General features: G+C 40.8%; 1 long non-coding RNA gene across 1 annotated transcript; it reads left to right on the forward strand.

Moving 5' to 3' along the window:
* Nucleotides 1-1,235: 1,235 nt before the first annotated feature.
* On the forward strand, nt 1,236-5,984 carry LOC135300097 (uncharacterized). Its single transcript, XR_010361978.1, has 3 exons — nt 1,236-1,257; nt 4,977-5,164; nt 5,853-5,984. It is a non-coding gene; the product is annotated as an uncharacterized LOC135300097 (long non-coding RNA).
* The last annotated feature ends 8,088 nt before the right edge of the window (nt 5,985-14,072 follow it).

The raw sequence follows: 14,072 nt of genomic DNA on the forward strand, positions 1-14,072 counted from the left end.
GATTAGGACTGATAATGTAAATTAGAGCTGCGTGACCTTAGAAAAGTCTTATCTCTTACAGAGAACTTGAACAAGGTCCTGTTAAAGAAGTACAAATTACAACCATTTCTGGTTACTCTCTGTATTCTACAGACATGAGAACCTTCTCAGTTTCTCTGGGAGACATCCAAAGATTAATTCAGACACTTATATATATCTATGTAGCTGATAGACCATAATATTCTTCCCTCCTCAAACCTCTCATTTTGAAAGATGAAGCCTGAATTTTATATCTGAGATAAGCAGCCTATTTAATTAGTTTGGGACTCTACTACGTGTGGGCGGATGAATTCTATTTGTTTTGCTGAAGTACGACAGTTCCTTTTCACATAAGCTGAGAATGCAATGCCATTAATTTTTCTTTCTATAAATTGTGCCACTAAATACCTCATTAAGTTCGTTAGGAGAATAAATGAAGATGCATGGCAATACCCTTTCTGGAGGAGAAACTGCACCAAAACAGTCTGGCTGCAAAGTGTATGTTTGGAAACACTGGATCACATTCTCAACCGTGCAGTTTCATTGACTTTGATTAATAAAGATCTGGTCTATCAGTTTTCTCTCAAATAAATACAAATGTACTTTTCCTTGTGTCTCAAAACGGCTCTCTCAGATACCAAATGCAGGAAGGAGGATAGCTGAATCAAGGCTTCCTGGCTAAGACTTCTAATGGAGGCTGTGGTATTTTCAAAAATATTAAAGAATAAACTGTGCATGTGGGTCTGTGAAAAAGGGGCAGGTATCTTCACTTGGGGAATTACCTCCAAACTTCCAGGGTTTGCTAGATATGTGGGCAGAACCTGCTGCAGGACTGTGGAATATCACAGTAAGTCTTTCTCACGCCTTATCTGCTGCTACCAACTATTTAACCTTATATATTGATAAAAGAACCCCAGTATTGTTGGATCAAGAGAAAGACTTGCTTTTTGGGTGGACCTGCTGTAGAGTTTGGTAATTCTCAAAATGTGGTAGCTTTTTCTTGATGGTCCCTGTGGACATTCCATGGAAAACAAATTTCTCCTCTTCTGCACCACCAGCGCTATGTAGGTATTGCTGCTCTTAGCACCATTTTCATCTGTCAGACATTGCATATCTCTGCTTATCCACATTAGATTTTCTGTTAAATCCCTGTGCTGACAGAGAATAGCATTACAGAATTCAGCACAGCTGTGAGGTCACAGTGTAATGTGCATTTGGAAGACAGACCTGAGCTGCAAGGTAGGAAGCTCCCAATAAATACTGCAGGGATAAATAAGCAATCTGTACATCTGTGGTGGGAAAGGAGGAGCTGTCACCTAATGCTGGCCATGGGAAGCTCAGCGATAGCCATGATACTTCAGGCTGCTGGCAGGATGCCTTCTCTCAGCTGATTTCCCCCTAAGGCATCTGACAGGGGCACCTTGTGCCTTTTGTCGGGTTTAAAAAAAAAAAAAAAAGACTAAATCATCATGCTTCACTTGATTCCCTATTGGTGTGCTTCATGTGTTTCTTGACATATGGCTTTATTATGAGGCTCACCTTCAGTTGGGGAAGTGTCTTTTTGCTGCCTGTGACTTTTTTCATGTCCTTCTGCCATCTGGGTCTGTGACAATTAAAATCGTGTTGGCCTGGACGATGTTCAGTCTTGGTGAAAAACTTCAGAGCTGAAGTTGGTCTGTTTCATCAGTAACAGCCCAAACAAATGTTCATATGGGAGAGGTAAGTTACTGCTTTGCTGAGCAGTCACAGGGGTTTCCTCATGATAATTTTTGTTTTTTCACAAAAAATAAGAATCTTCAAAGCTGCGTGACTTGTGTTACACCTGATTTCTGTAAAGACTAATTGAATGCACTTTGCCTTTCCTAAATAACTTTTGATAGACTTCTCTTTGTTCTCCACTTTTATTCAAATGAAAAGAAGGCATTTACTTGGGCTAATTAATTTATTTGTGTTAATGAATTTTACTGACTCATCCTTACATATTGCACTGAAATTTGAGGTGTGCAGCAAATCAGGATGGTTTAGCATACCAACAAGTCAAAAGTATTTGGGGGCTGTGAGTTGGTTTTATGTCTACCATGAATAAAGGCACTTAGAAAACTGAAAGCATTGCCTGGAGGTTAGAGAAAAGCCCTTGTTTTCAGCCTGAGATGTGGCACAGCTGTGTTTGTGGCACTGGCTATTTACAGCCACTTAAATGCAAAGACAGATTTATAAATAGTTTACAGAAATATTGCTCCAGTTGAACAAAGCAATTTTTGTTTTTTCCAGAAGTGATGTTATAAGCCACTGAAGGCTGGGGGAATTGTTGATAAAATGTCAGAAAGAAGGAGTGGAGGGAAACTGTCTGTAACAGAAATTTGGACAGTCATGAGGAGATGTGTAAGGACATCCAGCCAGGATGCAGAATTTGGTTGCCCTTGAGTATCTGTTAGACTGGACCAGCAGGACAACAACCTCTCCTTGATTCAGGGGGTCAGAAGGAGGGCAACAGAGGTATACTTTCCATGTCCTGGGGTGAAAAAAATTTTGTTGGAGCTTTCTCAAAACTTCTGCCACTGGCAGAAGAGTTTTTGAGCATGGCTGATGCAAAATGCCCAAGATGGGTGTGAAAAGATTGAGATTGCCAGGAGAATCATCACCTCCTTCTCTCCTAGAAGTGAGACAGCTTGGAGGGCTGCAAGAGTTTGGTGGGCTCCTCATTTGGTGGGCTCCTCTCTCAGGTACCAAGTCATAGGAAAATGATGTTTACTTGAAGATCCAGTCAATGCAAACATGAGTCTTGTGAAGTTGATGAGAAAAAAACCGCAAACCAAAGCAGCTACTGCTCTCAGTTAGCATTTGTGTTGGTCATTTTACATTTTTGCCCACATGTCTTGGTACCAGACCATGATAGGCCCTGCTTGCTCCTGGCAGGTGTCTGCAGTGATTGGATGGAGGCTGTAGTGCGGGTCTGGGACCAGCAATTTGCCTGCATGTGGGCAGCTCTCCTGTACCTTCCTCCAGGTACACTTTATACCTGAAGAATGAGAAGGGTTTGGGATATGTGAAAAAGGGGAACACATACATGTGAAGGAAAGGAGGAGCCACAAAAGGGCCAGAGAATGGATCCTGTCTATGGAGGCTTCTCTTGGTTATTGACTCCTGATGCTCTGCTGTCCTGGGAGGAGAAATACCACAATGAAAAAAGAAAAACAGTTATTTCTGTCAGGATGTCCATTTTGAGAAGAACAAAAAATTCTCAAACATGGGCAGTCTAGGAGAATACTCTCTTTCCCTTCCCACCTTTAACATGGGAGATACTGAGAAAATGTGAGTAGCAGCATAAGCCTGTAAAATCATGCCAGATGTACAGCAGAGTTTAAACCCAACTGTTGACAACAAAGCCAAACAGCACAAACCAAATGATGCTTGCTAGCATCCTACACTCTGGGCAGATTTCCAGGCTGGGTGGAAAGTGAGCTGGAAATTTGCCAGGTAAAGTACAAAGTGCAGACGTGCAGACAAGAATCTCAGGGCTTTACTTTGCAGGGAACTTAGCAGGGTGTCCAACAGGCACTCAGGAGGTGCTGCATTCACCAGCTGCTACAAAAACCTCCACTCTGTGCCTACACTCAGATACTGACAGCAAACAATGGTTTCCTTCTGCTGTGGGTGACCAAACCTGAAGGTATTTCAAAGCTCTCCACTTTGTTGCAGGATCCAAAAGTTAATTCCTTCCTCTGGCCCTCCTTCCTGGGTTACCTTCCCAGAAGAGGGGCATTCTTTCTGACAAAGGAAGTCCTGCTTTGTGGGTTTTTTCCCTTTAAAAACTGATTTAAATACTTTGTGGAGGCGGGTTTTCTCAGGTGGAACAAGCATCTTTGCCCATCAGGTAGTTTGGTTAAACTGAACATCATTGTTTGGGTGAGTCTGCCTGAATGCTCACTTGGGGATGTAAACCAGCAGCTTTTGTTTCCAAATTGCTTTATGTTTTGTGGAATTACTTCCATCTGTGAGGTTTTCAAATAACATCCAATTAAAATGGTGGCATTTTGCATTTATTTTGGCCAAATGTAAATGTTTAAGCTGTTAGGCAGCAAACTCAGGTCCAGAATGAAACTTTTAATGCTTATCTCTTATTGAAAAAAAGGCCCTGAGGTAATACAGTCATAATTTTATCTGCATCTGAAATTTTCACTTTCTCTTTAATCATATTTCTTGCAAACTTCCTCTCTTTTCCACCAAATTAGTATGTTTTTGACTTTTTTTTTGTTCTTGGCTTTTTTTCCCCCCCAGTTACTTCAGTAGAAAAACTGGCATAAAACTGTGTTTGGCTAAATCTGTTGCAGGGAAAGAAATCAGTCTGTTACTACCTCTAGAAAGCAAAGTCATGCTAGGTTATCTTCTGCATACAGCTGGCAGAATTTCAAACTTTTTTTTGCCAGGAGATGTAGTATTCAAACTTAGTCATTTTCTGGGAATGTCATTTTTTCCTTACACTGCAAAGCATGTGAATGCATTCATATTTATGGAACAAATCAGTAGTTTGCTTGAGTATTGATTAGCTAACTTCAGAATTTGCTTTAGGGAGGTAAAATGTGCTGTTGGCACTTGAGGTTCAACAGTGTAATTAATAAATATTTAGGTTTTGTCTGATTTTTGAAATCACTTTTTTTTGTTTGAATATTTAGTGAATTGCTAAGGTTTTGTTGGTGTAAATTCCTCAGAGAAAATGCTTATGATGTTTCAGTTGTGTAAATAGAGGGTTACTGAATGTTTTCTCCTTAGAAGCAGCTCAGGGCCTTTGACATATCTGCTTTGTGACTTGAAGGCTTGATTGCCATTTAATTGACTTTAGTGCCCCGTAGCCTTTAGGTTGTCAGCATGGAACAGCTTTCATTTTATTGCTATATTAAAGGATATAGAAATGAAGGATGAAACTAACACTTCATCTCCATACTTCTGATTTTTTCCAGATTTTTTCATATGATGAAAAGTGAAGACATTTCCAGAACATAAACTTGAAACTTAGGAAGCAAAACCAGCAAGTGGACTCCTGTATACATATTCTGTGTATGTTTGAACAGTGCAGGGATTGAATGAGTCAGTTCAGTCACTATGGGATTACTTTTTCATGGCTTTTTGCTCAGACAACCATGCAAAGGTAAACAGGAATTGTTACTGATATTTGGAAAGGTGAGAACTCTTGTCCATGTGTTGGTAGCTGCTTGAGCAGGTGTGAATCCCAACCACTTCTATCATACAATAAATGTAAACATTTTTCATAGACAAACTCAATTTAAATTACCCAGAGTTTACATGAACTTAAGATCTATTAGAACTTATTTGTTCTCTAGATAAAGACACAGTTGTTTCCTAATTAAAATATAGATCTAAGTTGCATCTGTAGGAATATAACGGCATGGTTTTGCTTATGTGTCATTAGATCTTAACTCTGGAGGAGATGCAGTTGTAAATGCAGCCATGGCTTATATGCAATGTAAGGTGGGCAGGCTGGTTTGAAAATAAAAAGGATTATGTAAAAATTGCCATTAGTTGAGGTGGTCTGTTTTTTATCAGCCTGAAAATATTGCAAGAGCAGAGCCCCATTTCACTTGCACAGGTGGCTGAGAAACTGTTGGATCATGGCCTGGTATGTACAAGTTAATCAGCAAGAACAGGGGGTTTTATCACTCCCTTCCAAAAGGAGGGATCTGTATCATCAGTGGTCTGCTGGAGATTGTTATCAAACATTATGTGCTAGCAAAGTCATTAGGCTGCTCAAACTTGATCAGTGCTTGGCTGCTGCAGACTTTCTTTTAATCAGAGGCATAATTGTTGCTTCTCCACAGGCAGAAGGAAATCTGGGCTCTGAGGTTTCATTCTGTGTGTTTGCATTTATCTCACGCTCCTCCAGCTCTTGTCGATGGAGATGTGGGAGTGGAGAACCAGCAGGTTGAAAAGTTCAAAAGCATTCCATCACAGCTTCAGGTACCTCTTCCTAGCTATGTTGAAGATGTGTTTCCCTGGACATAAAAGAAAAATATAGCCTAAATCTCTTTCTGTAGTCATTAAACAAAAGGTACCTTCACTTCTATTGATGTAAATATCTGTTCTTCAAGGATGTTGGTTTAAATACAAGGCACACAAAACCTAGGATTTTGTAAGGGATTTTAAGCCCACAAACTAAAGTATTTGCTAAATCTCTAAATCTTTCCTAAATCAAGGGAAAATGACAGGTGCCCAAGTCATCTCTAGGACACTAACATGCAAGCAATGAATGCTCTGTAGATACCAAGTGTGTTTGTATAACTGTGCAAATTTGGCTAGCAGATGGAAACACATTGAATTTCAATACAAGTCAGATCTTCAAAACCACTGTTTGTTACCAAATTGAAGGATGGATTACGATGGATTAGGAGTCTCTGTGAGGAACCCCTTGTTCAAGCTGGCAGGCAGTTGCTCACATAAATAGCTGCAATGATTTCAGAGTACAGGCTTTCTCCCCAGTGTAAGGCAAGTGCATAACCTGGTCCAAATCATTAGTTATAAATCAATGTGCAGGTAAGAATATTTTCTCTGATGACTGGCAGATGATAAGTTATCAGTAATTGCATGCTTGTGCTTAACCTATGATTAGAGAAGGGTTATATGAAGTGGCAATGAGCTCTGTTGAGGTTTTACTCTGTTTAAAACAAACTAAAAACATGCATATATAAAGGTACCACAGCCCAGATGATGCATGGTAAATCTTTAACCTTTTCCTGGCATGAAAGATTCTTTTTAATAGGAAAATGCCTCTTCAGAAAGTGGAGGAATTTCAGGAAGAAAAACACAGAGCCTGGCACAATAAATAGCTTCAGAGTGGGAGGACATGTAAGTGTGCTTGGGATGGAAAAAGGCATCTAGAAACCTGGAGAAATCCTTTAAAGAGCTATTGGGAAAGAACAGGAGAAAGTCTGAGTGGTTTAGGGTCATCACAAACTACATAGTGCTATTTTCTCAGTACCTGGAACACATGGCCTTCTCTGAAAAATCCTGTGTATTTTGTGTTGCTGTTAAAGAGCAGAACAGAGCTGAGTCCATCGCTGCGCTCTTCATCAGCAGAGGCCATGAAAAAATTGTGGAAGTTGTCTTTGAGTGCTCACTTGCTGTTAAAATCCTTGTTAGATAAATTTAGGAAAAAACTGAGAAGTGGTCTCTATTAGGCTAGCTAAAATTTGGTTCCGTCTTTTTTTCAGGCCAAAGTTTTTTGCATATTCAGGTATTTTTTAACTCCTTTCAAGGTGACTTATGTGAAAGTTAAAGTTAAAAAACTATCTGTGTGAGGGCCTTGTGCAAGGGTCTTTCAGGTCATTCTGTGAGAGTCTGAGACTCCACTGGACAAAATTTAAAACATGAAGAAAGAGAAACTGCAAAACATTGTGTAAGAGATGGCTATTTTTAAATGTCTGAATGCCATCTAGGCCTTCAATAATAATAAAAATACATAATAATAGTTATTATGTAGTGAATGCTCAAAACTTTTGGAGGAATGTCAAAGGAAGCATCTGTAGAAAACAAAAACATCAGTCTGAGATGCTGTGGAACTTTTCACAACCCTATATTTTGCCTATATTTTTTCTAGGTTGTATTTTCCTTTGTCTCTCATTTCTTAGGAAGACCTTGGCTATTTCTGGGACTCCTGAACTCACTGCTATTCCAGTCAAAGCTTACTGCAGGTGATTCATTCCCTGGGGAGTTGTGCATTCACTGCTTGGCAGACATTGACACTGGCACAACTCTGAAACAGCTTCCATAGATAAAGGAGGGAGAGGAAGGGAAGAGCAGGTTAACAAAGGGATATGGCCAAAAAGTTTTGAAACACTTAGAAATAACATTTTGGAGATAATTTCAGGCCTGCAGCAATCCCTTATGCACATTCAGAGCTGATAGCTCTTTGTCTCAGCCCTTACTTTCTGACATGACTCCACCTTAGTCTCAAGACTCATCCAAGGTTTTGACAATGCAAAATTATGATATCAAAATTATGATCAAATTCTTTTACATTTTTGCTTGGACTTGAAATCACAGGACTTTTAGGTTTGCTTTTAAAAACTACTGGGTTTTTTCCCTGTTTATACTTTCAGTAAGGTTTGGTGGATGCATATGTATGAATGTACCTTTGGGTTCTCCTTCAAGCTCCTTACATGAAGGGTGTTAACTTCATTAACAGTGATTGCTTTCTACAAGGAAGACCTATGTTTCTCCTTGCTTTTTTTCCCAAATAGTGATCTCAAAGAGCACTTAAAGCAAAAAGGTCATATACACAAATCAGAATCACACAAAAATCACACAATAATTTAGGTCAGAAGGGACCCATGTAGTTGTCTCCTCCAACACCCTGATCAGAGCAGAAGCCTGGCTTCAGAGACCAGGGAGCTAATGGTTCATACAGCTGAGTTTTGAGTGTTTCCAAGGCTGGATATTCCACAGTCTCAGTGCTTGTTTTCACACTTTATCTCTTTCCTTGTAAGTTTTCTCTCCGAGCATCTAGCTGGACTTTCCCTGTTTTGTTTTTTTTTGCACCTTGTCACAGTTTCCTCATGTCCCGCTGTTATCCATCTTGGCAAGAGCCTGGCTCTGTCCTTTCCTTACCTCCTTTTCAGACAGTTGAGCCCAGCAGCCAGGGCTGCTCCTGGCCAGGCTGAGGAGGGGGAGCTGCCTCAGCCCTGTCTCACACTCTGTACTCCAGCCCCAGGCTGCCTGCAGGGGAGGCTGCTCAGGTTTGTGCATGGTTTTTCCTCCTGTACTGGGAGCCCAGAGCTGGACACAGACTGCCAGATGTGGCCTGACCAATGCCAAGCAGGCAGCAGGAACAAAGTGTTTCTTTTAAGATTGTTGCACAACCCAAAAGATGATTCCATAAACAAATAAACAAATAGAATACTTTTAAATTAATTTTTGAACAAAACATAACCATGGAAGGGTTCTAAGGAAAAAAATGTGTAGTTTTATTTACTGGCTTCCAAAGTTTGTGCTATAATATCCTTTTTTCATAACAGGAACCAGGTATTCTGTGATTAAAAACTAGTTAGAAGTGGAGATTATGATCAAAATAATTTAGGATTTGTACTTTGCCAACAAAATGCATAAATTGAACACTGAAGTAGGAAGCATAGCAATGGATGTGGAAGACAGGTAAGTTTGCATCCTTGACATTATCACTGATATGACAGCATGGTCTCTAAATTCAGGCATTTATCAAATGGAGATAAATGAGATAAATGTAGGTGGGCTTTTTCTGACTTCATCATGGGAATATTACAGTTCATTGCCAATATTTTCTACCAAGGGCTAATGTAACCATTAACTCTTGAAATTGTCAACCTTTATGAGCAAATTACCAGCCAGTGTAAGGATCAGAGCCACTATTTAAGGGGTTTATTGCCTCCCCTTCAGTGAGGCAGAAGTGAAGACATGTCCAAGAGTTGTCACCTGTGACAGTTCCTAGATCCTTCTAATGACAGTAAATCTCACCAATCTCCTGCTGTCAAACATTTCAAATTTGGAAGCCTAAAACTAGGTGTGTAATCCCACAGGCATGAGGTCAGTGAGTGCAGGAAAGAATCAGAGGAGTAAATATCACAGCCACAGCTGTCAGTGTCGATTGAAGGGATTGCCTTGGATCCAGCTGTCCCTATTGAAAGAGACATTATTAAAGAATAGGGGCTGATAAAATGCATACTAATTTGAGCTTCCCAGAGAGTCATCATGTGTGCAAGGCAGGGCAGGAAATTCAGGACACTACAATAGCCTACAAATCTCTACCTACCTTCAGCACAGTTTTCTGGTCTTCTGTACTGAAGCACACACTTATCTTTTCTTCCTCTGTTTCCCAGTACTCTGACAGCTACATCAAGCCTTGTGCCACTGCAAAGGCATGCAAAGGCTGAATGCTGCACATCACAGGAAAGGATTTCTGAGCAAATTGTATGACAGGCAGAAATACATCTCTGCTGCAGTTGCTGCTCCTGTGGAGCACACTACAAAGCCTGTAGGTACAAAGCACATTTGTGTGAGCTTCTGTTTTGATCCTCATGAATCAGAAAAAAAATTACATGTGAGGAGAATTTTGCTATGATATAAATGGTTTCAATGTTTGTAGTAAAAGAAGAAAGTTCACAAGGGAACCTCCAAATTCAAATTAATTTAAATCTGATAGTGAAAGGCTCATGGAGGGCATCTGATCTCACAGTGGGGAGTCCAGAGGAAAGGCATGGCAGAGTCACCATCTTGTTTTCATGTTTGGTTTCAGAGGCATCACTGGAAATTACCTTCATCAGTCTGATAGGATTCCTGTGGCTAACGAAAAGGGGAACAATTCAATACTATAAAGTATTTATACATCCCCAAGGCACATTTACAGATGTCCTTGGCAACATCAATTTCCAGCCTGTTAATAGCTTTAAAAGCTAAAAGCAAAACTGTAGACCTTTTCTAGGCACTAAAAAGCAGAAAATGCTGACAGACAAGTAGTGAGTAGGCAGATCCCTCTCTGCCCACCTCTGATAACAATCAAGGTGCTGTACTGTGCATTAGCTTCAGGGAATGGATTAGCCCTTTTGGCAGCCCACTATAAAGCACTTTGCAGTAATCTCATTTTGAGATCTCAAAGGCATGAATCATCCAGGTCAAGTTTAAATAGAGCTTTGAGAGCCAGATTCCTATCTTGCTTACACCACTATGAATAGAGAGCTATTGCTGTTGGAGCCAGTGTTGTTACACAAATGTGTGTACCATCAGCCTGCAGGTAATCAGAACTGGGCCCTGAGGGTGAAAAATTAGTGCGCTAAAAAAAATTAGCTGAGGGAGGAAGTATGGCTTTCTATATATAACAGTAAAGAAACAACTAGTTCTAATACCAAATGAGGAAGTCTATTACAATAAAGTATTTCGATTTCAACTAAATATTTAAGGCCTTTACTGAAGAGGTTCCTGCTTCTCCACTGAGTTCACTGGGCCTCTTGTCTGACCGAACTGCAAGCATTTCACTGGCAGGCATAAACATCCCATCACATAAATCCATGCCCACCTGGCTTGGAATGAGGTTTCTTCTGCCCACCTCTTGTTAGTATGAGGAAGAGGTGGCAGATAGGAAAGGTGGCAGACAGGGGGTGGCTAAATTGCTTTATCCAGCAAATGTCCTACTCTCAATTGCCTTCTGAGGAACCCCAGAAAGGGCTGGAGTGATGCTGGGGAGCTGTTCTTGGGGGGCCATATTGGCCTTCTAGACAGCATCTTTGGCATTTTCCACATTTGTCACCTCTGTGAGTGCACTGCAGGCTGCATCTTCAGGAGGCATGCATTTTTCAGTTTTGCACCATTTAAATGAGATCTCTTACATTGAGCTGCTTCTCAGACACAAATATTTGGGGTGAAAGACCTGAGTACTTCAGCCTCTTCAGACCTGCTCTAAGTGGCAGGACACATGTTAATGCATTTTTGAGGCAGCTGACCCTGTGGCCTCTCCCTTCCCATCTCTACCTTTCTATTTAAATTGTTTGTACTTTCCCCATTTGTCAGTACCTGGCAAGCAGAAGAGGTTTATTCCACTGCTAATGCAAGGATTTCCTGAAGAGTTGCACAAAGCTTTTCCTCTGCAAACTGCTCATTTAATCTCTCCACCCTTTTCTGCAAGTTTGCTTTGGAAAGAATGTGCTTAAAATCTGCCTGGACCTCAAGAGCTTCAAATGCAGAGGATGTAACCAGCATCCCAAAATCTGAAATGGAATGAGACAGTGCTCTGGCCGGTGACCTGGAAAAAAGTCAGCATGGCTCAGAGGAGATTGCAGAGGTCAGGTACTCTCAGCTCTGTCTTGCAGCAAGCTCTTCCTAATATTCTTCATAATATTCTTCCTAATATTTCTAATATTCCTAATATTTCTGACAAATCTACCCTATCCTTAAAAAATCTTCTATGGTGGAGATTCTACCGCGTCCTGAAGCAAACAGCTCTTGTATGCACTTGTTGTTCTTAGCTACCCACTGATAGGTAACAGCCCTGAGAAGTTGGACAGGTCTGAACCCAATGTGACTCCTCTTGCCATGAAGACTGTTTTTGTCTGCACTGGAATATTATTTTTTGGAAGATATATGGTTCTGGATTAAAATATCAAGTGTAAGTGCTGAACCTGACTGCAGTATAAAGAATCACCCCAGTGATTCTGAACCCAAAATTCTTGCAAGGAAAACTTATGGAAGGTGAATTTCTGCAAATACAAGCCAAGATCAGATTTCCAGGATTGTTATACATCTGGCTGCCTAGTGGGGAGCCTGTCAGTCCTGTGAAATTCATCTTTTAAACTCTTCACAGGCAAGGCAAGGTGGTGGAAGGGCAGAGGCATTTACCTTGCAAGACTGAAGCAAACCAGTGTGTTCCTGCTAAAAATGCAAATTATTTAATGCATATTCACAGAACCATAGACTCATTAAGGTCCAAAAAGACTTCCAAGATCATCAAGCCCAACCTTCATGTAGAGGGGAATAGGTCCTATTAAAAATTGCTAACCAGCCTATGAGGAAACTGCCCTCTTACCATGTATTTATCAGATATGCTAATCCCTTCCCCTCAAATAGTCTGACAGGTGCTTTTGCATGGATTTGCTGGGTCACAGCATAGATGCCAGATTCTTTTAGGTCATTTGTCAAGAGTATTTCTGTTTGTGTTTTCCTGTAGAAGGCCTTTGTGTGGACAAAATCCCATCTGGAAGATTGCCAGACAAGAACCTTTCTGCAGCTGGATTTTTTAGGAAGTGATGTAACAAACGGGGGAAAGTTCTGATCTTTGTATGTGTGTACAGTTTTGTGATAGTATACCCCTTATTAACTGCAATATAATCAGCTTTCATTATGATCAGTACTGTTCAGCTGAAGAAAGAGGCTGCCTACACAGACATTTTGGAGACCAGCTCACGCAGTGGGTCCACAGCTCTGAGGTTCACTCCTGAAGAACTTCAGAGAAATTAGGCCTTTTTAGTTTGCTGGTTTTACAGCCAGAACACAAATATTTACATTCTACACCTTCTCTGATGTTTCTGTCAATGTCTTCACAGTGACTGGCAATGTTTTTTGCAAAACTTAAAAGAAGAGCTATGGCAAAAGCGGTTGCCTCTGGTAATAAACAGTGCTGCAAGCAGCACTGCTACTCAGCTGCCATTCAAGCCCAGGGTTATGAGGAGTGTTTGCAGAAAAATGCACCCAGAATGCGAATGCACTTTCTTTTCTGCTTACACTTTGTTCCCTCTCTCAACACTTGGAATTTAAATGCTTCAGTCAGAGGTTCTTCTTTGTTTTGCTGGAAAATTTTAATCTTCCCCCCAGAAGCCTACATCATCTACAAAACCACAAGTGCTGTCTTTACAAAAGATGGAAGGCAAAGCTATTCTGTCTGATGGCTGGGCAAGAGGAAGCACAAACAAAAGCTGCTCAATTACACAAAATGAATTGAATGTGAAGGCAGGAGACATCTTAGCAGAGTGCAGACAGCTCAGGATGGAGACACGATGCTCTTTACCGTGCAATTGTCGCAAGATGTTCCCTCTCTGCAGACGTGGAGAGACAGAGATGCAGCTGTCAGGCAGGCTCACCTTCATCCTCACCACCTTCATCCCCAACAACAGAAAACATGCTCTTAAAATAGACACATTCACCAGTTCTTCAGCAAAGGATGTCTGTGTTCATTTATCTAAGTATATTTTAAATAATTCAGCTCCTTTCTGGAGGATATCAAGGGTCCCTTCTGCAGCATCTCACAAAGCACCAGCAAGGAGTACCTGGTGGTGGTTTTTGGCTGTTCATATGAAATCTTGTACTCATGAAAGGGGCAGAGAAGCAAATGGATCAAGAGAAAACACTGAGAAGGTGAGATCAAGAAAATATCAAGAAGAGGTGTGGGTGGACCATGAAAATGACTGCAAGCACTCAGGGTAGCATTCAGAACCCCAGCTAAATAAATCACTGACAAGTTGGTTGTCTCTGCCGGAATGAGGTGTATAAAAGCCTGTTAAAGTTAATGGAGGGGAGAGGGCTGT

This window comes from Passer domesticus, chromosome 4 (genome assembly GCF_036417665.1).
Source record: "Passer domesticus isolate bPasDom1 chromosome 4, bPasDom1.hap1, whole genome shotgun sequence".
Taxonomy (NCBI): Eukaryota; Metazoa; Chordata; class Aves; order Passeriformes; family Passeridae; genus Passer; species Passer domesticus.